Below are 17,977 nucleotides of genomic sequence, written 5' to 3'. Positions count from 1 at the left end.
CAGGGTGCAGATGAATTTCTCACTTCAAATATTAATAGCCAGGAGGAGCTCAGGGGAGCTGCCAAAAATAGCAGGGAGGAGAGAGACAGAGGAGGGCTGAGGAGGAGATAGGATGGAAGGGGGGGGGGGGGGGGGGGGTTGGGGTTGAATGGGTGAGAGAGACACCAGCAGATACTCTGGGTACAAGAGAGGACACTTGTGACTTTGCCTTTTGGAAACTGCAGTAAGACATCTCGAGCAGCATGCGGTAAGTGCCTGAATGTTACATGAGGCTACTAACTAGAACTCACTTCTGAGTGCAGGTGTTTCTGAAGTTCAACATTTTAACTTATTATTCCACTCATTATTCTACACTGCCCTCATCATGGGAATACACATATTTCTAGTGTACAGCAGGCTATTCTAGAATTGTATGGTAATCCTATTGATCACAAAACAAAAACCAAATCCTGATCCGGAAAATCTTTGCATCTATTTGAGAGTTAAACTTAGACGCTACCACCTGCAGGTGTAAGTTGAGAAAAAAAATGATAGAGCAGAATTTACATTACATTTATTAACTATTGCTCCTTCCGCAGACAACAGGAAAACACAAGAATACTTGTTTTATATCACTTGTACTAACTCTTAAATAGTTGTGTGAGAATTAATCATTTTATGTCACTTGTACTAACTCTTAAATAGTTGTGTGAGAATTAATCATATAGACTCTACTACACCAAAAACACCATGCATTGATAAGGGGGTCTTCAATTGTGTAACCCATATTACACAAAGTTCTGTGCAAGCTTTATACAGGCAGTCCCCGGGTTACATACAAGATAGGGTCTGAAGGTTTGTTCTTAAGTTGAATTTGTATGTAAGTCGAAACTGTATATTTTATAATGGAAGTTCTAGACAATTTTTTTTCTTTTGCCCCAGTGACAATTGGAGTTTCAAAATTTTTGGTGTAATTGGACCAAGAATTATCAATAAAACTTCATTACAGACATCTTACAGCTGATCAGTGCAGTCTGGGACTATAGTAAAGCATCCAGAGAGCTTCACCAGAGGTCACAGTGGGCAGAGGGATCCGTCTGTAACTATGGGTTGTCTGTAAGTCGGGTGTCCTTAAGTAGGGGACCGCCTGTATACAGATCTATATAATGCTATGTGAATATAAGAAACAACCAGCTGGAATAAGGAAAAATGGACTAGAGTCCGTTATGTATAGGCACAAATAGGCATAAACAGTGTAAATAGGGTGTTATCTGCAGCTATGTCTGGCATTTGTATGGCATGTGTGATAAAGTCACCCTGACAGCTGTATCATAGGAAAGCAGTACAAGTGCGATGTGTAGGAGGAGCTGAACTAGGCCCAGTGTTACAAGTGCTTTCCCCTATCATTCCCCAGTGCCTGGCCTTTTAAGGGAGCATTAGTTCAGCATAAATTGCATTGCAAGCTGCTCTTTCAATTTCCACACACTATGAAGAGCACAGGCTGGGTCAGCAGAGCACAGACCTGAGTAGTGTAAGGCTTCAGTTCACACTACCTTTCAAACCTCTGTTCCTTACCTGGGCTAAAAAAAATTAAAGAAAGGAGGTTTAAAGTACCAATTAAAAATCTCATTGACATTAATGTTATCCGTTATGTTCAGTCATTAATTCATATGTTAAACTTCCTTTTGTTAGGGATTTTTATGCAGGGCCCCAACAGCCCTCTTGACTTTTGTAAGGTGAGTCCTAATTAACCCTTGATTGAACCATACCTCCCAACTTTTGGGCGAGAGAAAGAGGGACAAAAAGCCCCTCCCCTTTTTCTAAACCACGCCCATTGCCACACCCACAAGCATAATATAATATTGACCTTGATGGTCCCCACATAGAACAATGCCCCTTACTTTTCCTTCAACCCCCCGTGGACCCCTATAATTACACTTAATGCAACTCTGCAACATATAAAACACCTCTTTAATTTTATCCTCCCTTTATATTTGGTTTTCCACTTTTATTTAATCTCCCAAATTTATACATAATCCTATCTGTACCCCTACCCCCACCCCTCCTCACATGGCGTTATCCATCCTCCTCCATCCTCCTCCTGTCCTCCATCCTTCTCCAGTATCCTCCATCCTCCTCCTATCCTCCATCCTTCTCCAGTATCCTCCATCCTCCTCCTGTATCCTCCTGTCCTCCATCCTTCTCCAGTATCCTCCATCCTCCTCCTATCCTCCATCCTTCTCCAGTATCCTCCATCCTCCTCCTGTATCCTCCTGTCCTCCATCCTTCTCCAGTATCCTCCATCCTCCTCCTGTCCTCCATCCTTCTCCAGTATCCTCCTCCTGTGGCCTCCTGTCCTCCATCCTTCTCCAGTATCCTCCATCTGTCCTCCATCCTCCTCCTGTATCCTCCATCCTCCTCCTGTATCCTCCATCCTCCTCCTGTATCCTCCATCCTTCTCCAGTATCCTCCTGTCCTCCATCCTTCTCCAGTATCCTCCATCCTCCTCCTGTCCTCCATCCTCCTCCTGTCCTCCATCCTTCTCCAGTATCCTCCATCCTCCTCCTGTATCCTCCTGTCCTCCATCCTTCTCCAGTATCCTCCATCCTCCTCCTGTCCTCCATCCTTCTCCAGTATCCTCCATCCTCCTCCAGTATCCTCCATCCTCCTCCAGTATCCTACATCCTCCTCCAGTATCCTCCATCCTCCTCCTGTATCCTCCATCCTCCTCCTGTATCCTCCTGTCCTCCATCCTCCTCCTGTCCTCCATCCTCCTCCTGTCCTCCATCCTCCTCCTGTATCCTCCATCCTCCTCCTGTATCCTCCATCCTCCTCCTGTATCCTCCATCCTCCTCCTGTATCCTCCATCCTCCTCCTGTATCCTCCATCCTCCTCCTGTATCCTCCATCCTCCTCCTGTCCTCCATCCTCCTTCTGTCCTCCATCCTTCTCCAGTATCCTCCTCCTGTGGCCTCCTGTCCTCCATCCTTCTCCAGTATCCTCCATCCTCCTCCTGTCCTCCATCCTCCTCCTGTATCCTCCATCCTTCTCCAGTATCCTCCTGTCCTCCATCCTTCTCCAGTATCCTCCATCCTCCTCCTGTATCCTCCTGTCCTCCATCCTTCTCCAGTATCCTCCATCCTCCTCCTGCCCTCCATCCTTCTCCAGTATCCTCCATCCTCCTCCTGTCCTCCATCCTTCTCCAGTATCCTCCATCCTCCTCCTGTATCCTCCTGTCCTCCATCCTTCTCCAGTATCCTCCATCCTCCTCCTGCCCTCCATCCTTCTCCAGTATCCTCCATCCTCCTCCTGTCCTCCATCCTTCTCCAGTATCCTCCATCCTCCTCCTGTATCCTCCTGTCCTCCATTCTTCTCCAGTATCCTCCATCCTCCTCCTGTATCCTCCTGTCCTCCATTCTTCTCCAGTATCCTCCATCCTCCTCCTGTCCTCCATCCTTCTCCAGTATCCTCCATCCTCCTCCTGTATCCTCCTGTCCTCCATCCTTCTCCAGTATCCTCCATCATCCTCCTGTCCTCCATCCTTCTCCAGTATCCTCCACCCTCCTCCTGTCCTCTATCCTCCTCCTGCCCTCCATCTCCTCCTGTCCTCCATTCTTCTCCAGTATCCTCCTGTCCTCCATCCTTCTCCAGTATCCTCCATCCTCCTCCTGTATCCTCCTGTTCTCCATCCTTCTCCAGTATCCTCCATCCTCCTCCTGTATCCTCCTGTCCTCCATCCTTCTCCAGTATCCTCCATCCTCCTCCTGTATCCTCCTGTCCTCCATCCTTCTCCAGTATCCTCCATCCTCCTCCTGTATCCTCCTGTCCTCCATCCTTCTCCAGTATCCTCCATCCTCCTCCTGTATCCTCCTGTCCTCCATCCTTCTCCAGTATCCTCCATCCTCCTCCTGTCCTCCATCCTCCTCCAGTATCCTCCATCCTCCTCCTGTCCTCCATCCTTCTACAGTATCCTACATCCTCCTCCCGTATCCTCCTGTCCTCCATCCTTCTCCAGTATCCTCCATCCTCCTCCTGTATCCTCCTCCTGTCCTCTATCCTCCTCCTGTATCCTCCTGTCCTCCATCCTCCTCCTGCCCTCCATCCTCCTCCTGTAGTGTCCTTTCCTCCCTCCTCCTGTAGCCTCCTCCTGTAGCCTACTGTCCTCCATCCTCCTCCTGTGCCCCCCTGTCCTCCATCCTCCATCTGTCCTCCTTCCTCCTTCTGTAGCTCCTGTCCTCCATCCTCCTCCTGTGGCCTCCAGCTTCCTCTTGTAGCTCCTGCACCTCCTGTATCTCCCTGTTCTCCATCCTCCTTCTGTAGCTCATGTCCACCATCCTCCTTCTGTAGCTCATGTCCACCATCCTCCTCCTGTGACCTCCATCCTCCTCCTGTGACCTCCATCCTCCTCCTGTGGCCTCCATCCTCCTCCTGTGGCCTCCATCCTCCTCCTGTGGCCTCCATCCTCCTCCTGCAGCTCCTGTCCTCCAGCCTCTTTCGGTGTCCTCCAGCAACCTCCTCCGGTGTCCCCCAGCAGCCTTCACCTGTCCCCCCCATTAGCCTCCTCCTGTCCCCCAGCAGCCTCCTCCTGTCCCCCAGCAGCCTCCTCCTGTCCCCCAGCAGCCTCCTCCTGTCCCCCAGTAGCCTCCTCCTGTCCCCCAGTAGCCTTCACTGTCCCCCAGTAGCCTTCACTGCCCCCCAGTAGCCTCCACTGTCCCCTAGTAGCCTCCTCCTGTCCCCCAGCAGCCTTCACTGACCCCCAGAAGCCTTCACTGTCCACCAGTAGCCTCCTCCTGTCCCCCAGTAGCCTCCTCCTGTCCCCCAGCAGCCTCCTCCTGTCCCCCAGTAGCCTTCACTGTCCCCCAGTAGACTCCTCCTGTCCCCCAGCAGCCTCCTCCTGTCCCCCAGCAGCCTCCTCCTGTCCCCCAGCAGCCTTCACTGTCCCCCAGAAGCCTCCTCCTGTCCCCCAGCAGCCTCTTCCTGTCCCCCAGTAGCCTCCTCCTGTCCCCCAGCAGCCTTCACTGCCCCCCAGTAGCCTCCTCCTGTCCCCCAGCAGCCTTCAACAGTGCCCTGCAGTGCCTCTTCCTGTAGCCCCCTGTCCTCTCAGGTCCTCTCAGGTTCTTACCTCCTTCTCCCGGGCTCCGACTTGACTCGCGGAGGGGGCGGGGCCAGCCGGGGGCGGAGCTACCGTCTCACATGACTTCATCATGTGAGGAGGTAGCAGGGGCTGGTCCCGCCTTCTCCTGGCTCCGATGCTTCCGCTGCTCTGCAGCTCTTATCTACGGGGCGAGGAGGAGGCGGGACAAAGCGGGGGAGAGGGGGGGGGATCCGTGACATTCTCCCAACCGCCCGTGACGCGTGTACAGAGCCCAAAAAACGGGACTGTCACGTCAAAAACGGGACGGTTGGGAGGTATGATTGAACATAGAGACCAAGACATGTCAATCTCTTAGTCAAGATCTTCTCCTCTTTAATAATCAAAATGCATAATATATATCAGACAGAAGAGTCATCAAAGGGGTGTTGTATGAATGGAGATAAGGACTTAGATCCTATTGGCCATTATGCTTTTGTACCAGCACATTCTGGGAAAAATGACTAGGCCTTGTTTACAGCCATGCTTATCTACACAATGGCTCCTAGAAGCTTCTTCATAACCAAAATAAATAACAAGAATACAGAGGCCCGAAGGACAGTAAGAAATGCCAAGGATATTGTGAAAAGGCAAACAACAGTTTAAATGAGAAAAATAGCTGAATTAAAACATTTAACTCTATAGGTTCTAAAAGGGAAGCATACCCCCCCCCCCCCCCCAAGGTGGCCGCTGTATCTAAGATGGCGGACAGTAGTCAAGATGGCGTCCGAAACCAGTGCGACCTCCTTAACACTTTCTTTACTTTTTTTAAGCGGTGGTAAGAAATGGAAGTTTGAACGGTTGTGTGAACTTAGTCTAATTACTTTCTTTAAATCTGTTTTTGTTTGTATAAGTGGCTTACAGAGATTTTTTGGCCTGATTCTTCTGTGGATTTCGCAAAAGATTTCTCATTTCCCAAAGAAAGAGACGAGAGCCACTGCAGAAAAACTACATGCTGTGGGTTGTAAAATCTGTAGATTATTTTGGTTATTATGCATTACAAAGTAGCAGATAACATATTGCAGTAACATATTATCAGTAGCAGTACCATATTGCAGAAAGCTTGTAGCATATCCTGACCTTGTGCATCCACCGTGTGCTGGAGAGGAGGAGGAGGTGACCCCTCCTCCCTCCATAGAAAACAGCAGCGCATGCTCTATCTTTTTGCGTGTGCGGCCCGGTATCGCCTTAGGTGAAACTCTGTAACAATTTACAGTATAATGAATGGGGTGTATAAAGCCATATAGAAAACCTGCAGCAGAAATCCATAGGGGAAAAAAACAGCCCATGGTTTAACCCCTTCCCGACGGCGCGCGCCGGGTCCCGGTGCATGGAGAGGGCTCGTGGGCCGAGCCCCTCTCCATAGCCGGTAAGTCTTTGCTGCATATTGCAATGCTGCCGGCAGCTTCAAAAAGATGGCACCGCATGGGCGCCGCCATCTTGTCGCGGATCGTCGCTCCCCAATGACGTTACGGGGACCGACGATCCGTCGCCATGGTAGCCTTGGGTGTTCCAAATACCCGAGGCTACTTCGTTTTAACCCATGCATTACAAAATCCACATATACTGCCATACCAAAGTATGAAAAAGTTATTGGCGCCAGAAGATGGCAAAATTAAAAAAATATATTTTGTACAGGAGGTTTTAATTTTTTTAAATGTATGAAAACATTATAAAACCTATATGGTATACCTATTTGGTATCCACGTGATCTTACCGACCCAAAGAATAAAGAAGAATAAAGTAGACATGTCATTTGGGACGCAGAGTGAAAGCTGTAAAATCCAAGCCCACAAGAAAACATCGCAAATGTGGTTTTTCACCATTTTCATTTTCACCATTTGGAATTTTTTCCCGCTTCCCAGTACACGCCATGGAATATTAAATACCGTCACTATGAAGTGCAGCTTGTTATGCAGAAAATAAGCCATAACACAGCTCTTTATATGGAAAAATAAAAAAAGTTATAGATTTTTGAAGTTGGTGAGTGAAAAATGGAAGTGAAAAAACTAAAAAAGGTCAAGTCATTAAGGGGTTAAAGGGGTTAGCCACTTTACCTCATGTTTTTTTGTAATGTGTGTAAGTGGGAGAGGCAATATATCAGGTATTTTACCAATATACATCTAATAAAAGTTGTGCACCTCTTCATTGATATTTAAAGTGGGATGTCCTGTTTCTTTTACCTCATCAGCCAGACATTTCTGTCCATAATAAGGCCATAGATGGAGGGTCATATGATCTCTATCTGTTCATGATCATCGCCCTGCCTAGACCTTGATCTTAGGGTGATGCCACACATAGCCGTTTTCAGTCCGATTAAAAACGCATGCGTTTTAAAAACAAATCTGTTTTTACAGTTTTTCATGCGTTTGGCTGCTTTTAACCTGTTCGTCTATTAAGATAAATAGGTTCAAAGCAGCCCAGGGGCGTCGCTAGGTTAAAAGATCCGGGGCTCGTGCCCCGAATCTTTTGGCCAGTGCCCCGAATCTCCTCGGGTCAGCAGATCATCTGCCCCGCTGCCCGGGAGATTCCTTCCCTCTCGTTCTCATCACGATCTGTGTCCTCAGATCGTGATGAGAACGAGTGCAGGCGCTGCTTTCCCCTGCAAGGACCTAGCCTCCGGGAGTTCCAGAGGCTGAAAGACCTGTGATGATGTCATGATCACATGACCTGCAGGGGAAAGCAGCGCACAGAAAGAGAGAGAGAGCTGCATCAGTGAGGTGAGAAACATGATAGGGACTAGGGAAGGGGGAGAACATTGTGGGCACATTATTTACTGGGGGGCTGTGTGGGGCACATTATTTCCTGGGGGGCTGTGTGAGGCACATTATTTACTGGGGGGCTGTGTGGGGCACATTATTTCCTGGGGGGCTGTGTGAGGCACATTATTTACTGGGGGGCTGTGTGAGGCACATTATTTACTGGGGGGCTGTGTGAGGCACATTATTTACTGGGGGGCTGTGTGAGGCACATTATTTACTGGGGGGCTGTGTGAGGCACATTATTTCCTGGGGGGACTGTGTGAGGCACATTATTTACTGGGGGGACTGTGTGAGGCACATTATTTACTGGGGGGACTGTGTGAGGCACATTATTTACTGGGGGGACTGTGTGAGGCACATTATTTCCTGGGGGGCTGTGTGGGGCACATTATTTCCTGGGGGGCTGTGTGAGGCACATTATTTACTCGGGGGACTGTGTGAGGCACATTACTTACTGGGGGGCTGTGTGGGTACATTACTTACTGGGGGGCTGTGTGAGGCACATTATTTCCTGGGGGGCTGTGTGAGGCACATTATTTACTGGGGGGACTGTGTGAGGCACATTATTTACTGGGGGGCTGTGTGAGGCACATTATTTACTGGGGGGCTGTGTGAGGCACATTATTTACTGGGGGGCTGTGTGTGGCACATTATTTACTGGGGGGCTGTGTGAGGCACATTATTTACTGGGGGGCTGTGTGTGGCACATTATTTACTGGGGGGCTGTGTGTGGCACATTACTTGCTGGGGGGGCTGTGTGAGGCACATTACTTACTGGGGGCTGTGTGAGGCACATTATTTACTGGGGGGCTGTGTGAGGCACATTACTTACTGGGGGAATGTGTGAGGCACATTACTTACTGGGGGGCTGTGTGAGGCACATTACTTACTGGGGGGCTGTGTGAGGCACATTACTTACTGGGGGGCTGTGTGAGGACATTACTGGGGGGCTGTGTGAGGCACATTACTTACTGGGGGGCTGTGTGAGGCACATTACTTACTGGGGGGCTGTGTGGGGCACATTATTTCCTGGGGGGCTGTGTGAGGCACATTATTTCCTGGGGGGCTGTGTGAGGCACATTATTTCCTGGGGGGCTGTGTGAGGCACATTATTTCCTGGGGGGCTGTGTGAGGCACATTACTTACTGGGGGGGCTGTGTGTGAGGCACATTACTTACTGGGGGGGCTGTGTGTGAGGCACATTACTTACTGGGGGGGCTGTGTGTGAGGCACATTACTTACTGGGGGGACTGTATGAGGCACATTACTTACTGGGGGGCTGTGTGAGGCACATTACTTACTGGGGGGCTGTTTGAGGCACATTACTTACTGGGGGGCTGTGTGAGGACATTACTTAGTGGGGGGCTGTGTGAGGCACATTACTTACTGGGGGGGCTGTGTGAGGCACATTACTTACTGGGGGGCTGTGTGAGGACATTACTTACTGGGGGGCTGTTTGAGGCACATTACTTACTGGGGGGCTGTGTGAGGCACATTACTTACTGGGGGGCTGTGTGAGGCACATTACTTACTGGGGGGCTGTGTGAGGCACATTACTTATGGGGGGGCTGTGTGGGGGACATTTCTTGGGGCGTGTTCACACATGGCACTAGGACAGGCCTTGGTTTGATCACATATATTTTCCAGTAATACACATGTGATGGGTAACACGCACCTGGTGTTGTTTAAATGCAAGACAAAGGTGTGAGCGCTGCCTTACAGTATTTGGGGAGATTGTTAGGGGCGGCACCAGGATAACACTGCCAGGGAACCAAGGTGTAGGGACAATGAGGAACATAAGATGTGGTGATGGGGATTTCTCCTTTGTTCTCTGTAGCTGTATATACCAGAAGTAACCTTGTTATTGGCACAACCACATGTGAGGGGGTTATGTACAGGAGGGGGCATTACTGAAAGTGCAGTACACATGCATTGGGGCCCGTGCCCCGGATCTTTTACCACCCTAGCAACGCCCCTGAAGCAGCCAAACCCATGAAAAATTATAAAAAAACGGATGCGCATGCGGGTACGTTCACACGTTAGGTTTTCAGAAGCTGTTTTCAAAGCCAAAAGCAGGTTTAGATCATAATGGGTGAGAACATATTGTTGAGAGAAGCTGTTTCTCCTCTTTTCACTGTTTTCACTTCACCCATGGTTTTGACGTCAAATATTGCATCTGGAAAACTGAACATGGATTATTATTATTGCTACGTGTGAATGCACTAGCATAAGGTACTGGAATGGCGATGGTTCATATACAGTTAGGGTGCAGTCACACGTGCTGATAGCCCTGCGTTTTCAAATGCAACACAACGCACGTGGGTGAGCTTTGAAATGATCCATGAAAACACATGTAACCAGCAGCCGCTGTTTTACATTCAAACAATATAACACACTGGGTGCTGGTTATTGATCGCATGTGCAACATCCCCCCATCAGGGCCAAGCCTTTTCTTGGGGCCTGGAGGCAGCCGGGAACCAGAATACCGGAGTGGCTGGCGGTTGTGGCCTGAACACGCTGATGTCACGATGCTTGATATGGGGATCGGAGGGCTGTCCTACAGCCTGGCAGGTCTCCTGCAGGTGGTGTAAGCAAGGAATATGGAGGGAGAGGCTGTTGTACTGCATCTCCCTGGGGCAACCGCTTAATGTCTGTAATGTATGTCCCTGGGTAATGGATGGTGATCCAGGGATCAGACGGAGACAACATTGTGCAAATAACTCACGGTTCTTTATTGTAACAACTGCAGGCAACGGACCAAAACGATCTCAGAACAGATGCCGGATTGTTGGAGATTACAGATTACTGGAGTGGTCGTGGAGAGTGATCCCCAGGAGTAGATTCAACAGCCTGGTAGTAGATACAGGCTGGGATGGAGGCTGTGTCCAGAATGCTGCAGCTCTTGTCCTGGGTTTTGCTGTGTGTCTGTGCTAGAGGTGCATGTTCAGTTCAGTGTATGTTCTGGAAGATCTGCTCTCTATGAGAGCTGGGTTCCAAGAAGCTTTGAGAGCTTGGTGTAAGGGCATGTGCTCAGAGAGCTCTCTGGTACAAGGACCTTGAGCATAAGAGACCTAGCTCCTCCCTGTCCAGGGGTTTTGTTAAACCCTGGTCAGGTGGTGGCTCACTCTCCAATCACACTCCAGTTACATAGAGGAACATAATTGGCTAACAATTCCTATACACATACCCTGTTAACCCTTGCTGTACAGGCAGCGTCTTCCACTGCTAATTACCTCTATAGCAATGGTCCCCAACCTTTTTTTGCCCAGGGACCGGCTGTAAACATATATTTTCTCCAGGGACCAGTAGGTGGGGGGATACAGTCTGGTTTCTGTTTCATAGCCAAAAATGTAAGTTTGCATGCCCCACATAACTCCCTGTGTGCCTAGCTTATATTGTCCAATTTCCTGAAGAAGCCCCCCCCCCCACCTTCTACTATCCCAGCTGAACTAAAAACAAAAAAAATACTCACCTTCCCTGTTCCCCTGCAGAACTCTTCTCTTCGCTCACCGTCAATAGAACAGTGCATTTACATGGAAATTAAGTAATGGGAGAGAAGACTGCTGCAGGGGAACGGGGAAGGTGAGTATATTTTCTTTTGTTTGTTTTTACAGAGGTGTTCCATGGCCCGGTCTTGGGCCATGGACCGGTGGTTGGGGAACACTGCTCTATAGGACTAGGGTGAGTTGTGCAGGCTCACCTGCTGGGAGAGATACAGACTGGTGGGCTTATTTGCCTGCACATTGGTAGGGGTGTTGCACATGCATTTCACTGGAAAGCATATGCCAAGGTCTGTCCCTGTGCGCTAGAGTATTTGTAAATGTAGTGATAACGGCATGTGTGACTGCACCCTTAGGATCACATGATCCTCCGTCTACAGGAGTCTCTGGTTGATGAGGTAAAACATATCAAGAAAGTCGTGAACAACCTTTAATATATGTATATAATGTCCCCCTATGTCTGCGTAACTGTAACAAATGCTGGACACTTTGTACAAAATAATTTCCCCCCCTCTGGGATCAATAAAGTTCTATTCTATTCTATTGGTAAATTACATTACATTACAAAATCACGAGGTAAAGTGCCCAACCACTTTAATTCAATTTTTAATTATTTGCTGCAGATTTGAGATTTGTGAAGAGTGTAGATTACATTTTTTTAAATCGTAAAGGACACCTGTCACATGAAATAACACAACAAAGCAGCATAACTACATATTGGGGCATATTTAACAGGACCTCTGCCCCACGCCATGGGGGGGAGGGGCATGGCTGCTGGCGACTTCTCATATGCGGAAGCCTCTTGATGTATGCTGCTGTGTACATGCAGCGGCGGGGCTATCACAAGCGCCAGCGTATGATAAATATGCCCCATTCTCTATGTGTTTGCGTGGGTTTCCTCAGGGTCCTCCGGTTTCCTCCCACACTCCAAAAAACATACTGGTAGGTTCATTAGATTGTGAGCCCCATTGGAGACAGGGACCGATTTGGCAAGCTCTGTGCAGCGCTGCGTAGTCTGCGTGCGCTATATAAATAAAGAATTATTATTAATTATTATCATATCCTCAGCCCCTTTCTAAGCATATAAATTTTGTTTCTGTATGTTTTCTACAACTTTATCTCCAACTGGGAACCATAGTATTCTAATTAACTGCTATGGGTCTGATTGACAGAACTGTCCCTGCAGCAGTCCATGGTCTCTCCTACCCTTAGATTCCGGTTCTCATACCTGCGCATTGGATATCAGCCAGCTTGCTCCTCTTTCTACGTCTGTGAGTTCACGTCACAGGGGCCTTTCTGTAATGAAACCACGGCAGGCGGTGCATTCACAGAAATAGAGAGAGAAGCAAGTTGGATGCTGCATGTGAACTGGAATCAGAAAGGAGTGAAGGTGAGGAGTGACAGTGGAGGAGAGGGAGGTACCCGGAGCGCCTCCTGATGACTTCTCTGGACCACTGCAGTGAGAGATCCGCTGATCGGATCCATAGTAGCTAATCTGCATAGGGTGACAAGTTGGAGATAAAGTTATAAAAGTTACAAAAAAACATACAAAAACTATATACATACTGTATGCTTAGAAAGGGGCTAAGGATAAATTAGTAATGCTGCTTTGTTGTGGGCTGTTATTCCATGTAATGGGTGTCCTGTAAACATTTTACTACTATGTTAATGTTTAATGTTAATGTTAAATCATCTTGTAGATGTGCACTTAGAGGTAAAAAATGTAATTATTGTGAAAGTGAGCAAAACAAAAACAACCTTTGTATTACCGCTATGTTTGAAAGCTAGAACTAAACCTACAGCAATGATTGACATGATGTTTAATTTTAGATCTAAAAGGAAAACACATCATCTATACTCCTGCCAGACGTATACCCCTTTTGTCCTGAAGCCACAATCACAATCAGCATATGAATTGCATTATGAAACGCAATTCAAAGGAGAGGGCGAGGCTTGGCCTGATCGCATATGCGCTTTCCACCGAAACGCTTGTGATTAGCAAAAAGCACCACATGTAAACAATGCAGGGCGGCAAGTGCGCCGGAACAGGGACCACTTGGCCCACTCTCAGATGGCTACGCCCCGCAGTGCTAGCAATGCTAATTGCAAGTGCTAGCAATAGGCTAGCATTTGCAATTATGTCAGGGCGCAGGCGTGGCGCAGAGGCCCTGATAAATATGCCCCAAAACCTACATTAACTAACTCCACCTGATGAGATTTATCAAAACTGTTCTAGTTGCTCACAGCAACCAATCAGAGCTTTAATTTTATAAACTGCTGCAGCAAAATGAAAGCTGAGCTCTTTTAAACCTGTGCATCTAACACTTAAATTTGAATAATTACCAAAAATGTTACCATGACAACTTTGCTGCCTAATGCAGTAGATTTATGGAAATAGCACATGTTTATTATTGAATTTGCGCCTGCTTTCAGGCAGACTTTGCACATAAACACATGTACAAACTGCCTGCATATGTATTGCACAATTCTGCACATTTTCACACCATGCCCCACATTTATGTTGGTGAGTCCGTTACAGGGTTTTCCGTTACAGGGTTCACAGGTGCAAATAATAATTTTTTAAAGTTTGAGACGCAATGATACCTAACATGTTTATGATTTTTATTGTATATTTATTTTTATATTAGTTTATTAGTTCTAAGGAAAGGGCGTTGATTTGAACTTTTAGTTTTATACCTTTTTTTTTTTAATACTTTTTAAGACCCCCTTGGGTACTTTCATCCAAGGTTATCTAATCGATCCTACCATATACTGCAGTGCAGTAGCATATACGGAATTTGCACATGATCTGTTACAATGTGCCACATTGTAACAAATCTTCAGAAATTACAAGTCCTAGGGTGTTGCAAAGACGCCAGGCTGTCATGGCAACTGATCGTCACTCCCTGATGATGTCATAGGGAGTGACGATCATGCACCGCTGTCTGTTACTTCCAGCATGTTAGTGGTGGGTGTTTGCTAAATTATGCAGCAAACACCCAGTAGAGGGCTCTACCCATAGCAAGTAGGATATGTTAAATTTTATCTGTTTAACTATAAAATATTGGCTCCAAAGTTATATGCAAATCAGCAGATTTTTGCCACAGCAGTCACTTTTTGTTTGAGATGAGTGTCAATTCAGATGTCCAAAATTTTTTGTAAGGCGCACAAGGCCGGAGCCTCTTGAAATATCAGGCACTTCCCTAGGGGTGGGGTCAATATAAGATGCTGCCGGACAAAACACTAGTGCATGATACATCTTCCCCCCTGATGTACTGACCAGGATACTGTGGTGTGAAACTAGTGGCTCAGAGAACCTTATTAATGCATGCTTTACTCTGCTCTCAGACTAACTTAGGGGGTGGTGCAGCGATTGATTACTTCTGCCTGTCAGGCACAACACTGTGATTACATCATTCTCTGAAGCAGTATATAATTAGGGTAAGTCACAGGAGCGACAGAGCCTCATCATCATAATTTTATAATTGTTTTTTCAGCAAAACCACTCAGCACAGTGATTAAACAAGTTATGTTTCTGCATCAGCGCAGCTACAGCATTCTCAAGGTATGTTTGGTTCATAATGAATGAAAACAAATGTAGATTTTCTTTAAAAGATTGACGCAATTAACTCCAGCCTCTTCTGCAATAAATTGTTACAGTACCTGTCGATTGCTGTAAGCCTGTAAAAGGACAAGAGAAACACTGGCCCTCCAATGGCTTGAATATACCACTAAATGCAGCACAAGTACTCTTTAAATGTACATTTTTTGTGGATAGGGACAGCTTGGCTGGTTGGGCAAAACAGACTGCTACAAGACTGATCCTTTATACTTTAAAATTGGATGTGCGCTGTTTATGAATATTTGCTATTTTCATTACAGAATAGTATGAAGAATAATTTGTTGTGGACTCCCTTCCATTTGCACCTTTAGGAAACATACTTCTTTATATGCCCATATTGAATCACGTGGCTATGGAATGTTAAGAAGTATGTAACCTGAAGGAGAGCTCTCATCTGGACATGAAACTGCTAAATCATATCTTCATACCACAAGAGGATGTAGAATCCACTTCACATATTGACTTGCTCCAAAGTTTAAAAAAACTTTAAAGGGATTTTCCATAGCATTCACTACGGATTATCAATGGCAGAAAAATCTGCGGCTGGTCCTACGCAATTCTATGTATGATATACTGTATGTCCTGGTAGTATTTCTAAAGGTTTTGATATGACAGTCACCTCACAGAAAATTATTATTATGGAAAAACTTGGGATAGAATGTGCGTGTCTCAAAGAACTCAACATTCCAGTAAATACTCACAGAAAATGAAAGATCATTGATCTCACCTCTTTGACATGAAATGAAGATGCTCAGGAAACCTGACAACTCTGCATCAAGTACAAAGTACAAGTAATTCCAGCCATTACCTTGATTGGATGGTTTCCTTTGCATTCTGACACTACAAGGAGAAATCATGGTCTCATTTTCTGAGAACAGAATTTTTTAATACAAATTAAATCATAATAAATTAATATGATGTTTAAATGTTTGTAAGCATAAAACAGAATAGGCCCATTAGAGACAACCAATGCAAATTACACATTCAGCAGGAGGCACAAATCAATTCTTTCACTTTAGTACAGTAACAAGCTTGTGACAATACTGTAGTTGTGGACTGCATTAGAAATAACAATGATTTAATTTGTTGTAGTGCTGTGAATTGGTACACAGAATGGTGTGCTTAGAATGAACTACTACTCAACATAGGAAAAACTAAAGAATTAATCAATTGTGGGAGATTAAAGAGTGTAGCAAGTACAACGGTTTGTATAAATGATACTGCGGTTGTGCCAGTTTCTGAATAAAGGTTATTATAGCATGTGTACACATTTATAGAAAGCGTGACTGCCACTGGTATGTTTACAGCTAAAGAAATAAAAAGTAGGTTGTATTTTCTTCACTCACTAAGATCATTCCAACCTGTCTAAATCAGTCCTGTTGTTTACAATTTTGATTGCCCCTAGATACGACCGTAAATCTTCTGACTTTGGTTGAATTTTTGTCATGGATCACTTCTCTTGTCTGCACACAGCAGTAGTGTAAATAAAAGTGTAGATAAACCCTGTACAATGAAAATATAAGCACATTGTCAGCGCACAGCATCTGACTGCACTAGAGGAATCATGAAGTGTCTGCTTAAAAAGTCCCCGCCCACACTCTGAATTCTTAAACTGACCTGTCTAGACAGTGATAGGACCAAAAACAGTAATCAAACTGACTAAATTGCAAAATTAGGGTTTAAATGAGGGTATTATATTTTTTTGTGCAAACATCACTAGGGGATTGAAATTAAGAACTTTCTTTCAAAGGAAAACCCCTTTGAGAAGCTGGGTAAGGTGTCATTGTTTGCAGAAACAGAGGACATCTTCATTGATACACAATAACAAATGTACAAATGCCCAGGGGGTTTGCCTTGAGTTTCTAAGCGCAATGCAAACGCCATGTGTGAACACAGCCTGAGTTGTATATAAAAATGTTCTCAAATAAATTGTTTGTATAGAAATAATAGTTTTAATTTAGAATTGACCGATAGTATGTAAGAAAAATGTCTGCTCTTGCCTGGTTGCAGCTGGTGAAAAGGAACCACATCGACCCTACACAGGATTTGGTCCCCTTCAACCAGCCGTAACTGAGCGGATAACATTCTGCATCATACCTCTTCATAGTGAGAAAAATGCTGGGTCAATGTTGTGGACACTGCAATCATCAACAATGATCATTGGATATAGTGTATGTTTTGAAAAGATCCAGTAAAAAAAGAAAATAAAGTCTTCCACTTGTTGTGTATTTAATGAGACAATAAAATCTGTATCACACTGGCCCACCCAATATATAATCGTCTTATTAGAACGTTTCTGCTCAAGTAGGGGAAGGTAACCCCCACCCTTGGACATACCGTTGCTTTAGACTACATATATGGCAGTCAGATTAGTTTCAATTTTCCAACTCCATATAAATATAATGTTTAGAATTAGTCATACCATTCCTTGTAAGACAGTCAAGTACTTTCTTGCCCTGTTCCTCTGTGGAATTAAAAATCCTTCCTAAATGAATGGCAACGTCTGCATGCAAGGCTAACACATTTTGAGAGGCATACAATTTTAAAGCCATAGTCAAGTAAAATATGCATATGTGTCTCTCATCTATTGTCAGGTTGTTGTAGCCCACTGGGCATTATTTGCTGCAATTCAAGTACATCATTCCAAAGGAAGTACAATTTCACCCGAATTCACATGAATGTAATCCCAGTCAAAAATGGCATAACCTTAGTTTTTCGTACTAATCTGACAAATCTGTGCACACCATGAACTCATAAGAATTTCTGCAATGTCTGCTTGTCAATTATATAATTCATGAATAAAGTACTGTAAAAAAGATGTTAAAATGAAGCAGAGAAAAATAAACAAACATAAAACAGAGCTATGGTGATTATTATTAGTTAAAGGACATCTATAATCAGAATAATGATGGTAGATGTGTAGATGTGTCTTTTATTATAACTCCATATGCCACAGTTGTAGAATTATGGAGTTATAAAAGTTA

General features: G+C 45.6%; 1 long non-coding RNA gene across 1 annotated transcript; it reads left to right on the top strand.

Annotated features, from left to right (window-relative positions):
• The first annotated feature begins 162 nt into the window (after window positions 1–162).
• On the top strand, window positions 163–15,165 carry LOC140118670 (uncharacterized). The gene is made up of 3 exons (XR_011853234.1): window positions 163–247; window positions 14,869–14,936; window positions 15,032–15,165. It is a non-coding gene; the product is annotated as an uncharacterized lncRNA (long non-coding RNA).
• Window positions 15,166–17,977: the final 2,812 nt, after the last annotated feature.

This window comes from Engystomops pustulosus, chromosome 2 (assembly GCF_040894005.1).
Source record: "Engystomops pustulosus chromosome 2, aEngPut4.maternal, whole genome shotgun sequence".
NCBI lineage: Eukaryota > Metazoa > Chordata > Amphibia > Anura > Leptodactylidae > Engystomops > Engystomops pustulosus.
This window is presented reverse-complemented; position numbering and strand designations above follow the sequence as displayed.